Source organism: Mobula birostris, chromosome 17 (genome assembly GCF_030028105.1).
Source record: "Mobula birostris isolate sMobBir1 chromosome 17, sMobBir1.hap1, whole genome shotgun sequence".
NCBI classification, from domain to species: Eukaryota; Metazoa; Chordata; class Chondrichthyes; order Myliobatiformes; family Myliobatidae; genus Mobula; species Mobula birostris.
In genome coordinates this window covers 11,241,570-11,253,811 of record NC_092386.1, presented here as the reverse complement: position 1 = coordinate 11,253,811, position 12,242 = coordinate 11,241,570, and the positions used below count along the sequence as shown (strand labels likewise).

At 40.9% G+C, this 12,242-nt stretch overlaps 1 protein-coding gene across 2 annotated transcripts in view; it reads right to left on the bottom strand.

The window, feature by feature from the left end:
- LOC140211501 (EGF-like repeat and discoidin I-like domain-containing protein 3) overlaps window positions 1-12,242 on the bottom strand; it is a 298,350-nt gene that overhangs the window by 178,066 nt on the left and 108,042 nt on the right. The gene's annotated exons all lie outside the window — the stretch shown is intronic.

Sequence of the window (12,242 nt, the reverse complement as noted above, 5' to 3'; positions counted from 1 at the left end):
ATTATTTTAGACTAACTTTAAGTGTCACATGTACAACAAAACATACAGTGAAATGTGTCATTTTACATCAATGACTGACACAGTCCGAGGATGTGTTGGAGACAGCCCACAAGTGTTGCTACACGTCCCGTGCTAATGTGGCATGCTCACAACTCCCTAACCCAAATGCAAATCACATGGCCTCGGAATGTGGGAGAAAACCGGAGCACCCGGAAGAAACCCATTTGGTCGGCGGGGTATCGAGAATTTCCTCACAGAAAACGATAGTAATCTAACCCAAATCAGTTTATCAACATGTAGAATGATTATGCTAACCACACAGTTTTAAGAGGGTGTATAAATAGAGAGGTCTGGAATTTGTCATAACAAAATGTGAAAGCTGTTTAAAAATAAACATATGGATTCTTTGGCTTTAATAGGAGAATACAGTTGCAAAGACATTCTAATAAACCTTTATAAATCACTGAAAATGTGCCCATTGGAGTTTTGCTCAATTCCAATACTGTACATTGGGGATAATGTTTTCACTATGAGGAAAATTTATGGAGAGAAGCTTGACTGGAATAATAACAGGGAAGAAAGACTTCAGCTCTTCAAAAAATCAGAAAAATGGGAACTGAGATGATTAAAAGGAGCTATTGACTGAATTGTTAAAAATCGTGAATGATTTTGGCAGAGTTAGAAGAAAAGCATTTCCAGTGGTGAAGATGTTTGAAGTCAGAAGACACAGAATGAAGGCTTTTTGGAAAAGAAATACTTATTTAAATTTGGCATATTGTAAAGTGAAATACATTGCCTTAAAGTCAGGAGGAAGCTGATTAAAGGATCAAGGACCAATTTACTATATACATATACATGTATTAGGATTTGGTGTGGTGAGTTGGTCAGAGCACAACATGCCAAAATACAACAACATTCAACAATTATAAAGAATAAAGAACTACGTGAAATAAATTATAAACAATAGATAGCAACGTTCAAATCAGAACTGCGGAATACACAGAATGGACCAAGCAGAGGGAGTAGATGAAGATGAGGCTCTCCGTTGGTCAAGGTCTACCATGGATGTTGAATCCTAGCTGTATATGGGATATGCAAGCCAGGGCGGTACCATATGGAGAGCAAGCCTCTACTCATACTACAGGCTCCCCTTCTCCATGCAGCTGATAGCTCCAAAGGAACAGCAAAGACTGATGCAGTTTAGCACCAACAGTGTTGCAGGAGCTGTCAGCCAGTGTTGAACTCAACATAGGACTGTCTTAGGTGTTGTGCATTTAAAACTTCAGTAACATTTGAGTAATAGCAAAAAGTCAAGTTGCAGTTTCAAATAGAGCACTAATCTGCAGGCTGTTGTTGAAAAATCTGATTATGATCTGAGTGATACAGGACTGGATAGCCTTGAGATTCACAATTTGAAAACTGGCAATAGTCAAGTGATCCAGCTTATGCTAGAGGTGAACAGCAAATTGAAATGGAATTGGACACTGACTCAGCTGTTTCAGTCATTCTGTAAAATGAATTTGACTGGCATTTCAAAGATACTGAACTGAAGCCTGCAGATATCCAACTAAGAACTTATACTGGAGAAAAGGTAATTCCTGTGGGAATGACATTCGTAACAGTGAAATACAACAACCAACTAGTCACATTGGGCTTGTATACAAGTCAAGTCAAGTCACTTTTTGCTGTCATTTCGACCATAACTGCTGGTACAGTACACAATAAAAATGAGACAAAGTTTTTCAGGACCATGGTGTAAAGACAGGAGAGCCAACATTTTGGGGCCTGGATGGTTGAGGCAAATACAACTTGACTGGAGATCCATCTACTATTTGCATGCTACGTTCCCTGGAATAATGTCAACTGAAAGGGAATTAAGAAAGGTATTGGATGATGCCACAGCAATGTTCAAGGATAGCACTGGAAAACTCAAATATAGCAAGGGGAAAATGGTGTTAAATGAAAATGCCACAGCTAAGTTTCACAAAGCCCGACTGGTTCCTTATACCATCCATGATAAAGTAGTCAGTGAGCTAGATCACATGGAGGCTGAAGGAATTCTTTCCAAGGTTAGTGGAGCCCATGGGAAAAGCCTCCAGTCCCAGTAGCCAAGAAGAATGGGTCTGTCAGGATCTCTGGAGATTTTAACATCACTATCAACCCAGTACTGAAAGTAGATCAATACAATTTGCCTGGATAGAGGATAACTTTAGGAACCTTTCTGAAGGGAAAACACTTCAGCAAAGTGAACTCAGCTCAGGCTAACCTACAGATGGTGATGGAAGAAGAGTCCAAAGTGTTTCTCACCATAACCATTTTCAAGGGCTTTCTCTCTATAATAGGTTTATTTTTGGATAGTATCTGCATTTGCATGTTGGCAGAAAGCTATGGACCGGGAGCTGCAAAGCTGCCCAGGCTCTTGATGTTACCTGGATGACATCATTGTTACTGGTGGGAAAGACAAGGAACATCTTCAAAATCTCAAGACAGTGTTAAAGAGACTAGAAGATTATTGACTCAGGGCATGATGCGACAAGTGTGAATTCTTTAAACCAAGCATCACTTACTGTGGTCACACCATTGACACACAAGTATTACACACGTGTGCTGAGAAAATTCAAGTAGCGGTGAATGCCTCAAGACCAAAGAATATGGCAAAGAATTGGCCTCAAGGCCAATTACAGTCCTTTTCAGGATTTGTCAATTACTCTAACAGGTTACTGTCACACCTGGCTACTGTGCTTCCCCCTTGAACTCACTGCTATAGATCAAGAAGAAATGGCAATATACAAATAAGTGTGAAGGGGCTTTCCAAAAGGCAAAGGAAATGGTGATATCAGACACTGTACACAAATTAAGAACCACATCATCTGGTGAAGCTTGCCTGTGATGCCTCGCCTTATGGTATGGGTGCAGTCATGTCACACGTTATGAGCGATAGAGATGAACACCCCAGAGCCTTTGCCTCACATTCCCTTACCACTGCAGAGAAATATTACTCATATATTGACAGAGAGCCATTCTTGCCATAGAGAGAGTACAAAGAAGGTTCACCAGATTGATTCCTGGGATGGCAGGACTTTCATATGATGAAAAACTGGATCGGCTAGACTTATACTCATTGGAATTTAGAAGATTAAGGGAGGATCTTATTGAAACATATAAAATCCTAAAGGGATTGGACAGGCTAGATGCAGGAAGATTGTTCCCGATGTTGGGGAAGTCCAGAACGAGGGGTCACAGTTTGAGGATAAAGGTGAAGCCTTTTAGGACCGAAATTAGGAAAAACTTCTTCACAGAGAGAGTGGTGAATCTGTGGAATTCTCTGCCACAGGAAACAGTTGAGGCCAGTACATTTGCCATATTTAAGAGGGAGTTAGATATGGCCCTTGTGGCTAAAGGGATCAGGGGGTATGGAGAGAAGGCAGGTTCAGGGTTCTGAGTTGGATGATCAGCCATGATCATACTGAATGGTGGTGCAGGCTCAAAGGGCCGAATGGCCTACTCCTGCACCTATTTTCTATGTTTCTATGAGCCTAGTTTGAGGTGTAAAACATTTCAACCAGTATTTGTATGGAAGTGAGGTTACCCTCATTACTGATCATCAACCACTAGTGTTCATTTTCAATCCACAGAAGGGTGCTCCACTAACGGCAGCAACACAAATGAGGATATGGGCTTTGTATCTCGGAGGACACACTTACAAGATCAAAATAAAGAGGATAACTAATCACAGGAATGCTGATGGATTGTCCTGTTTACCCTTTGAAAATGAAACACTTTAAAAATTTACTAAAGGGGACGCTCCTCTTGGGGTATTCTCCCAAATGCAAATTTCAGTAGTATTTGGGTAATATTGTAAATATATTGTTTGATTAAACAGGTTTTGCTGCTTACATAATTCATTACAGGTTATATGTAAAAATACGTGAACAGCATACATCACCATGAATGAGCCTCTGTGAAAGTGAAATTGTGTGTCTGTTTATATTGATTTCCCATGATTTTCTTTCAATTAATTTCTGAAGTTACAAAAAATGGCTTTAGGGACTCCAGGTGCAGATTGTTTTCCCCGGGTTTACGCCTGAAGTCTTCCCCATGAATGAGTGTAGCCGAAAGGCAGCGTAGATTTGTGATCAGAGTTTTCCTTCTCGAGGATGAGCTGCAAACCACGATTGACGAGCCCCATGGACCAGAAGCATCCGGTTTTAAGGTGCCAGTAACCCACCTTTGCCACTTCTCCTGTCAGTAGAGACGGTTCCACCGGGTTTAGTAACTAAGCTGCACATGAATGTCAGGAGCTGGACTAGGTTGTCAGAGTCTATTGGAGACGCACACCATTGGGAGCATTTAATAAGTAGTGGGAGCTTATCCTCACTACCACTGCCGGCCATAACAACCTTAAGCAATCAAGTAGATGAGAGGATTCCAGATTCCAAAAAGGGCCATAGATGAGGTGGGTCAAAATTATCCCCTTCTGTGCTAGTACCTTATATTCACACTGGAAACATGGCTTCCCTTTGGCCAAAGTTCATTCTCCAACCTCACCTGAACCAAGCGCCAGAAACCACACTGGCCAACTTTCACTTTTTTCAGTATTGGTTAAGTCAGGGGCAAGGAAGGCTGCAGGTTGAGTCGGTATTAAGGAAGGCAAATGCAATGTTAACATTCATCTTGAGAGGACTAGAATATAAATAACAAAGATGTAATGCTGAGGCTTTATAAGGCAATGGTTAGACCACATTTGGAGTATTGTGAGCAGATTTGGGCACTATATCTAAGAAAAACTCCATAGCTTTGGAGGAAGCATATGGGAATTTCGTAAAAGGGTTAATTTCTGAGGAGCATTTGATGGAGCTGGGCCTGTACTTGCTGGAGTTCAGAAGAATGAGAGAGGATCTGTGCTGTAGTTTCTCTATGGTTTCTAAGGTTTCTAGGATCTCATAGAAACCTACCAAATATTGAACGGCCGAGATAGCATAGATGTGGAGAGGATGTTTTCATTAGTGTTTAAGCCTAGGGTCAGAGGTCACAGTCTCAGAATACAAAGATGTCCCTTTCAAACAGAGATGAGGAGAAATTCTTTATCCAGATGGAGATGCATCTATTCCGTGGAGGCCAAGTCATTAGATATATTTAAAACAGAGGTTGATAGGTTCTTGATTAGTAAGGGTGACAAAGATTACTTCAGTGGTTGGTAAGTTGATGGAAAAGATCCTGACAGGCAGGATTTATAAACATTTGGAGAGGCATAATATGATTAGGAATAGTCAGCATGGGTTTGTCAAAGGCAGGTCGTGCCTTATGAGCCTGATTGAATTTTTCTGAGAATGTGACTAAACACATTGATGAAGGTACATCAGTAGATGTAGTGTACATGGATTTCAGCAAGACGTTTGATAAGGTACCCTATGTAAGGCTTATTATGAAAGTAAGGAGGCATGAGATCCAAGGGGACATTGCTTTGTGGATCCAGAATTGGCTTGCCCACAGAAGGCAAAGAGTGGCTGTAGATGGGTCATATTCTGCATGGAGGCCAGTGACCAGTGGGGTGCCTCAGGGATCTGTTCTGGGACCCCTACTCTTTATGATTGTTATAAATGACCTGGATGAGGAAGTGGAGGGATGGGTTATTAAATTTGCTAATGACTCAAAGGGTGGGTGGATAGTGTGGAGAGCTGTCAGAGGTTACAGCGGGACATCGATAGGATGCAAAACTGGGCTGAGAAGTGGCAGATGGAGTTCAACTCAGATAGGAGTGAGGTGGTTCATTTTCGTAGGTCAAATATGATGGTGGAATACAGCATTAATGGTAAGACTCTTGGCAGTGTGGAGGATCAGAGGGACCTTAGGTTCCGATTCCATAGGACACTCAAAACTGCTGCGCAGGTTGACTCCGTGGTTAAGAAGGCATACTGTGCATTGGCCTTCATCAATCATGGGTTTGAGTTTAGGAGCTGAGAGGTAATGTTGCGGCTATACAAGATCTGGTCAGACCCCATTTGGAGTACTGTGCTCAGTTCTGGTCGCCTCACTACAGGAAGGATGTGGAAATCATAGAAAGGATGCAGAGGAGATTTATAAGGATTTTTCCTGGATTTGGGGAGCATACCTTATGAGAGTAGGTTGAGTGAACTCGGCCTTTTCTCCTTGGAGTGACGGAGGATGAGAGGTGACCTGATGGAGGTGTATAAGATGATGAGAGGTATTGATTGTGTGGATAGTCAGAGGCTTTTTCCCAAGGCTGGAATGGCTAACACGAGAGGACACAGTTTTAAGTTGCTTGGAAGTAGGTACAGAGGTGATGTCAGGGGTAAGTTTTTTATGCAGAGGGTGGTGAGTGCGTGGAATGGGCTGCCAGTGATGGTGGTGAAGGCGGATATGATAGGGTCTCTCCTGGATAGGTACATGGAGCTTAGAAAAATGAAGGGCTGGGGTAACCCTAAATAATTTCTAAAGTAAGAACGAGTTCAGCACAACGAGTTCAGTTCAAGAGCCGAAGGGCCTGTATTGTGTTCTAGGCTTTCTATGTTTCTATTACAAGGAGAATGGGGTTGAGAGGGAGAATAAATCAACCACGATAGAATGGTGGGGAAGTCTCAATGGGCCGAATGGCCTAATTCTGCTCCTATGGCTTATGGGGTCCATAAAAGTAGAAAATACTGGGAAGTGTCAGCAGATTAGGCAGTGCTTGCAGAGCGACAAATAGAATTGACATTTCAGGTTAACGACCATTGATCAGATCCTGCTGCTGCCTGACCTTCTGAGTGTCTCCAGCATCTTGTGATTTTATTGGAAATGTTTAGCTACAATCCTAACATGCTGGCCAAGTGCCAAAGGAAGATAATCTGCATGGACCTGTGCATTTATGCTGGCTATTGGATTTGCTGCTTAAAATTGAGGTTAACGCCCATCCCCAGTTGTACCAGGTAAATGCTTTGCTTGGCATTTAAGGTCATTATCCAGAGTCATATATATGCCACACTAACTAATGACTAAGAGGATGGATTTATGAAATAACCCTATGCCATAATGATCACCTCCTCAGGAACTAACACTTAAATTCCAGAGTTATTATTTGAATATAAATTCACAGGCTGTCATGCTGAAATCGAATTTCATGTCCCTATATCAACAGTCCAGAACTCCTATGTTCAATCGTTTAATTACTGCACTATTATATATAGATTAACTCCTGCTTTTAGGCAAGAACCTGTTTCTGCTTCCAAGGTTCTCACCTTAATCCTGCTGGAACAGCAGAGGATATATTATGAGAATAGTAGAGAGGATTTGCGTCTGTCGTAGGCTCTCCTGCACAGAACTGTAAAGCTTTCTTGGATTACCACAAAATAAGATAGATTTAAATTGTCTTTTATAAACATATTACAAAATTCAGCCCTGGATATACAACACACTCCACAGAGATCTCTCCACTTTATCCCCTTTCTATGCACCTACACATAAACCTTTGGATTATGATGAAATTCCCTGACTTCATAAGGAAGATTTTCAATTGAATGCAAGCTGTGATATTATATTCTATCAGTCTACCTTCTACAATGGAACATATTATCTACCACAATATAATTCCTTTCAATACACTGCATGGATATGAAATAAGATAGACTTTTCAAATACAGTAGGAAAAAAAGTAATAGAATTTTAATTACCTAAATAATTGTAGGGAACATAAATCAATATCATATTGGAAGCTGTTACCAATGTTTAAGTATCATTTCAGAAAACTGCTTGGTAATAATTTTTATTACAAAGCACTTAATTTCTGAAAACAGAAAAACCTACTGAAGCTATGAATTATTATCATTCTAACTTTCCTAATATTAATTAGCCAAATTGACTTACAGTGTGAGGGATTTTTGTTATGTAGCGAGATGAGGATTGTTTGCTTCTGGTAGATCTCACTGGGTGAGGGGTCAGGAACCCGAGGATGTACAATAAAGGTTAGCATAAGAGATCTTGCCGATGCTTGTAACCTTGAGGTACACACACAAAGTGCTGGAGGAATTCAGCAGGTTTGGCAGCATCTAAACAGACCGTGTTTCAGTCCTGATGAAGAGTCTTGGCCCTTCATCAGGATTTGGCTCTTCTCTAATGCAAGCAAGCGTACGGTCTTTGGTAGAAGGAATAAAGGCATAGACTATCTTCTAAATTGGGTTGGAGAAAAATTCAGAAATCAGAGGTGTAAAGGGACTTGGGAGTCCTCAGGCAGAATGTGCTAAAGCTGGGGTTCCCAACTTGGGGTCCATGGACCCCTTGGTTAATGGTAGGGGTCTATCGTGCATAAAATGTTGAGAACCCTTGCCCTAAAGGTTAACTTGCTGGCTGAGTCGGTGGTATGGGAAGGCAAAAGCAATGTTGACACTCATTTTGAGAGGACTAGAATATAAAGGTAAGGATGTAATGCTGAGGTTTTATAAGGTACCGGTCAGACTGTAAATGGTCAATGAATCAGCCATGATGGAATGGTGGAGCCATTCTGCTCCTATATCTTATGGTCTTATGGAACTGTCAACTGTTTATTCCGCTGATTCTGCCTGACCTGCTGAGTTCCTCCAGCACTTTGAGTGTGTTCTGGAATGAAGGTAATTGGCAAAGAGTAAAGGTGATATGAAGACTTGTAGTGGGTGTGAAATACACTGTCAAACGTAAGGGCGGAGGCAGAGTAGACTGTGGCATTCGAAAGGAAGATGTGCGACATTTGTGAGGACAGAAATTGTAAGGAGATAGTAAATTGTCTTACAATTGTCACATGTGCAAAAGTACAGGACAAAACATTTCTTGCACACTAACTATACAGATCAACTCATTACAACAATGCATGGCAGCAGCTACATTTCATTAGGAGTTTTAGGAGGTTTGGTATATCATCAAAGACTCATTCAAATTTGTACAGATGTACTGTAAAGAGTATTTTAACTAGTCTCATCACCATCTGGCATGGGGGCGGGGGGGCACTGCAGATGTAGCTCCATCATGGGCACTAGTCTCCGTCGTATCCAGGGCATCTTCAAGGAACAATGCCTCAAAAAGGTGCCATCCATTATTAAAGATCCCAGCTATCCACAACTATCCAGGACATGCCCTCTTCTCTTTGTTACCATCAGGAAGGAGGTACAGGAGCCTGAAAGCACACATTCAACTACTCAGGAATAGCTTCTTCCCCTCTGCCATCGGATTTCTAAGTGAACATTGAACCCATGGACACTACCTCACTACTGTTTTTCTTTTCTCTCTTTGCACCATTTACTGTCAATGCCTGCAAGAAAATGAAGCTGGAGGTAGTATATAGTAACATACACATACTTAGGTAATAAATTTATGTTGAAATTTGGATTTTAATGTACTAAGAACCATTCAATGGCCTTATAACAGCAGGGTGGAAGCCGTCCTTCAGCCTGGTAGTCAGTGCTTTCTGGCTTCTGTATCTTCTGCCTGATGGGACATGAGAGAAGAGAGAACGTTTGGGGGTCGGTGGGATCTTTGATTATGTTGCCTGCTTTACCAAGGCAGCGGGAAGTATAGGCAGAGTCCATGGAGAGGAGGCAAGATTATAACGAGGTAGATTGAGAGGTCATGAGGTAGGTTGGGAGGTCAAGAATGCAAGAGTTGAGAAACAAATCCAGGCTGACAATCCAATACAGATCTGAGTGAGTGCCTGAAGCTTTAATGCTGCTGGTGTTAAGGTGATATGTTAACCAGAGTCCTGCCTGCTCACCTGTGTGGACAGGAAGGATGTGATGTCATGATTTACCGAGGCAGTGAGAAGTATAGACAGAGTCCGTGGAGGGGAGGCTGGTTTATGTGAGCAGATCGGGACTCAATTCTTTATGACAGAGTTACAGCGGACCTTGACGGGTGAAATGACCTTCTTCTATGCCATAACCATTCTGTAGTTCCGCTGTGTGTGATAATGATACCTAAAGTCCTGCATGTGTAAATAATCAGCCGCTATCTGCTTCAAAAACAAGTCGTCCCCTTGTTAATGAGGGATTTAAATGGTTCAGCTCATTGTGAAATCAACATACAAACAACAGCATTCTCATCCAGCTAATGTTTCCCTGGAAACAAGAACTGATTGATGAATAAAGCGGAGAGGAAACTTAATGCTTTTACAACACAGAAGGAACGGGTTTAGCATAAACTCTGACCTGAGATGTTAATACATTATAGCAGCTGGAAGAGTTAAGCCATATCATCGATTCTCGGAAGGCAAATCAGTCTCTCACCTGTTTGTGAGGATTTTATAAATAACACAACAGTACACATGCCAAGGTCAGGTGTACATATCTGAATTACAAATATGACAAGGCTGTTGCCCTTCACATTCTAATAGACTGGTGATGTGACTGTGGCACACTTGAGTAAATTAATAACGCTTTGAAGAGAAGAGTAACAAATAAAAAGCCCTTGATCAAAGTAATGGAACAACTACCTGTTTTTGGAAGGTAAGGTTGACTCTAAATCAATTGTACGAGTAACTAAAATTGCTGTTTAGGCCATTGTGAATACCAGGCTCTATCTTGTATGTTAATAAGGATTTCCAAGGCAAAAGAAGCATACCGAAACACGAAGAATTCTGCAGATGCTGGAAATTCACGCAACACACATCAGAAGTGATTCCGAATCAGAATCAGGTTCATTATCACTGAAATTTCATGAAATTTGTTGTTTTGTGGCAGTAGTACAGTGCAATATATGAAATAGACTACAAATTAAAATTAAAAATATCTAAAAAAATAAATAAGAGAAAACCAATGTAGCCTGATAGTTCTCGTGGAGTCATTATCCATTCAAAAATCTTTCCTAAAACCCTGGGTGTGAGTCTTCAGGCCCCTGTGCCTCCTCACTGATGAGAAAAGGACATGTCCCGGCTGAAGGGTGTCCTTAATGATGGATGTCGTCATTTTGAGTCATCGTCTTTTGAGGCATCACCAATACAACAAAGCCACAGACTAGAGCAAGGATGAGGAAACAGGACAAGAGGCTAAATGAAAGGCAGTAATAAAAGTTTCCACCTCTTTCGTACACCCCAGTATATTTGGATTGGTGCTTGAATCCAAACCCACCTGATGAGAGGTAACAACGTTACCACTGAGCCAAGGTTAAGCTAACATCTGACAAAAGAGGTGGGGCTTCTAAATATTTTGATAGGACCCACACAATATGGGACATGCCTTTTTCTCATTGCTACCTGCAGGGAAGTGGCAAGACCTGCACTCTGAGTTTAAGGAACAGCTTCTTCCCCCTCTGTGGTCAGATTTCTCAATAGCCCAAGAACCTATGTTCGCTACCTCACCAGCCCTGAAGAAGGGTCTCGGCCTAAAACGCCGACTGTGTATTCATTTCTATAGATGCTGCCTGACCTGCTGAGTTCCTTCAGCATTTTGTGTGTGTTGCTCTGGATTTCTAGCATCTGCAGAACTTCTTATGTTTGTGATTTACTAACTCATATTCCTCTTTTGCATTTTTTTGTAACTTATAGTATTTCTTTATGTCTTACACTGTACTACTGTCACAAAACAACAAACGTCTTAACATATGTCAGTGATAATAAAACAAATTCTGATTCTGATAGGGCAAGGAATGGGGAATCTTTCTGAGTGAGTGCCAAATTGGCAATCATCTAAAACTCTTTTACATGCCATGGTAATTTTGAGCAGAGATTATAATTGATTAATGAATTAGTAACAATAATCATTGAATTCTTTTCAAGAAAAAGGATAAGTCCTGCTGCTTATTTACATGAATTCATTGTTTTAATATTAGTAAGCATATAACAGAGACAGAGTAAAATAAATAAAGCATTTTAGAAAATCTATTCAAAAATGATCAACATTAATCTCTTGAAAGGACAATCAAAAAATACTGTAAATATTCATTAAAGTGATAAACTACATACAATATTTATTGTCATTACTACTGAATATTCAGTTTTCACTCATAAAGGACAGAAGAATAAAATAAAATCAGAGTGAAGCAAATGTTAACTAGCCCAACCATTTACAAGATGATCAGAGGCATAGATTGAGTGGGTACCCACAGATCTTTTTCCCAGGCTGGAAATGACTAATACCAGGGGCATAATTTTAAGGTGATAAGAGGAAAGTATAGGGGGATGTCAGAGGAAAGGTCTTTTCATAGAGAGTGGTGTGTGCACAGAACACCCTGTCAGAAGTGGTGATAGAGTCAGATACAATGAGGACACTTATGAAACTGTTAGA